The 2,821-nt window shown below is 45.0% G+C and overlaps 1 non-coding gene across 1 annotated transcript; it reads right to left on the bottom strand.

Moving 5' to 3' along the window:
- Positions 1-1,897: 1,897 nt before the first annotated feature.
- Positions 1,898-2,004, bottom strand: LOC118677811. The gene has a single exon (XR_004974537.1). It is a non-coding gene; the product is annotated as a U6 spliceosomal RNA (small nuclear RNA).
- Between the last annotated feature and the right edge of the window lie 817 nt (positions 2,005-2,821).

Genomic DNA, 2,821 nt, shown 5'->3' with positions numbered 1-2,821 from the left:
GGGCTCCCTCACTGTGAGAGAGCACAGGCCAGCCTGGGGACCTCTCCTCCCCACTAGTGCACAAATTTTGTGCACCGGGCCTCTAGTAGAGGTATAAGCAGAAGAAAAAAAGGGAAAAGAATTCCCCTTGTGATAAGAAATCTTAGGATTTACTCCCTCAACTGCTTTCCTATGCATCACACAGCAGTGTTAGCTATAGCCATTTCATTGTACATTACATCCCTACTACTCATTTATCCTAAGACTGGAAGTTTGCACTTTTTGACTCTCTTCCTCCAATTCTCCCTCCCTCATCATCCAACTCAGGCAACCACAAGTCTGATCTCCTTTCCTGTGAGTTTTTTTTTTTTTTTAATTCCACATAAAAGTAAAATCATATACTATTTGTCTTTGTCTGACCTTTTTCACTTAGTGTAATGCTTTCAAGGTCCATTCATGCTGTCACAAATGGTAGCATTTCCTCTTTTATTACTTTTAAAGGCTGATGGCCATGGACTTTGAAGTCATCATCCCAACCAGGAAGATGTCCAGGCAAATGGCAGGTGGGAGCCAAGAATGAGTTCTTCCTTTAATTCACTCGCACATTTGCACTTTGACATTGTGGACCCAAGAATTGATAACTGGCGGAAGCTCCATTTTGATTGTCATAATAAAAAACCAATTGGTGGACAGCTTTATTTTAGCATTTCATTAGTAGGTTATGAGCTTATGATGAAAACAAAGTAACTTGAAATTTTCAAAAGGTTGAAATGAAGATATCACTAGGTTTGTAGATTGGAGAAATATAACAATATGGGCCACCTTCACGATAAGTTAGGGAAGTTAGTTTCTATGTTAAATGACTGATAAATTAATCGATGTCATGTTGGGGGAGTTTTCTCTCTGTGTGCTGCAGTGCCTGTCTTCAGTATTGTCAACCAGTGAATGGAAGCCAACCGCATTCAAATGATCACCACTGCAGCTGTAACAAACACAAGTAACCGTGAGTGAGTAAGGGCTAACCGTCTTCCAGGCTGTGCTAAGCATTGTACAGGATGACCACAGTTGATTCTCATAGCAGATAGAGGTTATAATGAATCCATGATCACATAAGCAAGCAGACGCAAAGAACTGAAATAGACTCAACATCACAAAGGGTAGGAGCCAACATTTGGACTCTGTTTGTCTGATTCCATTGCCCAGAGTCTTAATCATAGGACCCTGCTGTCTCCCAGTGATTCAAGTTCATGCAGGATTGGAGGAGGGGAGGCCTATGAGAACCTTGACAGGCTTGGATATCCAGAACCTTCCAAAATGAAATGTGACAGGGTTAATTTCTTAACGAAGCTGCACTCATGCTCTGGAAGTCCCTGTGCAAATATGGAAAGGGGACACATTCTTTCCAGTATCAATATCTACAAGAAAGATGAGAGGTTCTACTTATTAGCATGTTGAAGTGATTCTACTGTGCTGATGTGGCTGTCATAAACGCTAATAGCATCTGGAAAGTGTTTTTTAGACCACAAATCAATCTACAATGTTATGTGAATGTATGTGTTGCATTGTACGTATTGATTCTGCTATAAAAACTGAAGATAGCTATGGGAAAGTGCTTTGTAAACCACAAATCACTGCACATCATCGGTGACATGCTCATTCTAGGGATAGATATTGATTCTTAGGAGGAGAGGGAATTTGGAGCAATTCTCCCTGTTCCTGGCTGGAGCCCCCACCCTGCGTCTAGAGCACAGCACCCAGGGCGTGGCACCATGCTTTACTCAGAGAAACTGGAGTGGGCTCCAGGAAGGTCTCATCACTGAGGTCTCTGGGGAGAGCAGGGAGGCCTCCTGAGCAGGTCCCACGTGTCTTGAAAGAGAAGGAGACAGGCCTGGGCCTTTTTTTTTTTTTTTTTTTTTTTTTAAATATGGAACGCTTCACGAATTTGCGTGTCATTCTTGCGCAGGGGCCATGCTAATCTTCTCTATATCGTTCCATTTTTGGTATATGTGCTGCCGAAGTGAGCACAGGCCTGGGCTTTTAATGTGCAGGTCATGGGCGTGCATGAGTTGACCCTCCCTCCAGCCCCAGTGGAGGGAGCCCCCAGGCATTTTCAGCAGCTTGTGTAGGTGTGGGGCACAAGGGAAAGGGGGTGAGGCTGAGAGCAGTCGGCAGTCAGACACCAACAGGGAGTCAGATTCCTCATTACATGCTGGCTCCGTGCCAGCAGTGCTGGCCCCAATCCAAGTCCATGAGATTCCTGCACATGCACATTCTTTCTCTCTTGAACTTGAACTTGGGAGGAAGCCAATCCCAACACGACTGCCATCTCTTTTTAGGATGCTCTGTAAGCAGCTAGCCAGCCAGTCTCTGGAACCTCAGAAATCTAAAGAGGAATCAGACATGTGCCTGCCTCCTCCACTGCAACCCAAGTAAGGCGGTCCACCCAGGTAAAGCGAGCTTTGCTCACGACCTTTCTGGACTCTCTCACTTGGTTCTGGGTGAGAGGCAGGCACTCACCCCTCACCCTTGGAGTGAAACTCGCAGTGTGGCTCATGCTGAGCGACTTCTCTTCAGAGTCTTACCTGTCTCCACTGTCACCTCTCACCTTTCCCCACCTGGTGTTGAGAGGTTCATGAGTAGCGCTTCTGCTTGTAGTTTTGGGACTAAATCTATTGCCATTCATCTCTGTTATTTCCATTAGGAACTTCCTATCTATTGTACCTGGAGGGATGTCTAAACATCCTGCTACATTTATGTCCGTCAGCTACTTTTCAGAGGGATCTGAGACGGTCGACGATAGAACGTCATATTCCGTCGGTCAGTTTCAAATACAGTCAGAGAC

The sequence above is a fragment of the Myotis myotis genome, unplaced genomic scaffold, assembly GCF_014108235.1.
Source record: "Myotis myotis isolate mMyoMyo1 unplaced genomic scaffold, mMyoMyo1.p scaffold_m19_p_2, whole genome shotgun sequence".
NCBI classification, from domain to species: Eukaryota; Metazoa; Chordata; class Mammalia; order Chiroptera; family Vespertilionidae; genus Myotis; species Myotis myotis.
The sequence above is the reverse complement of the archived record's forward strand: the minus strand, read 5'-3'. Positions and strand labels throughout refer to the sequence as shown.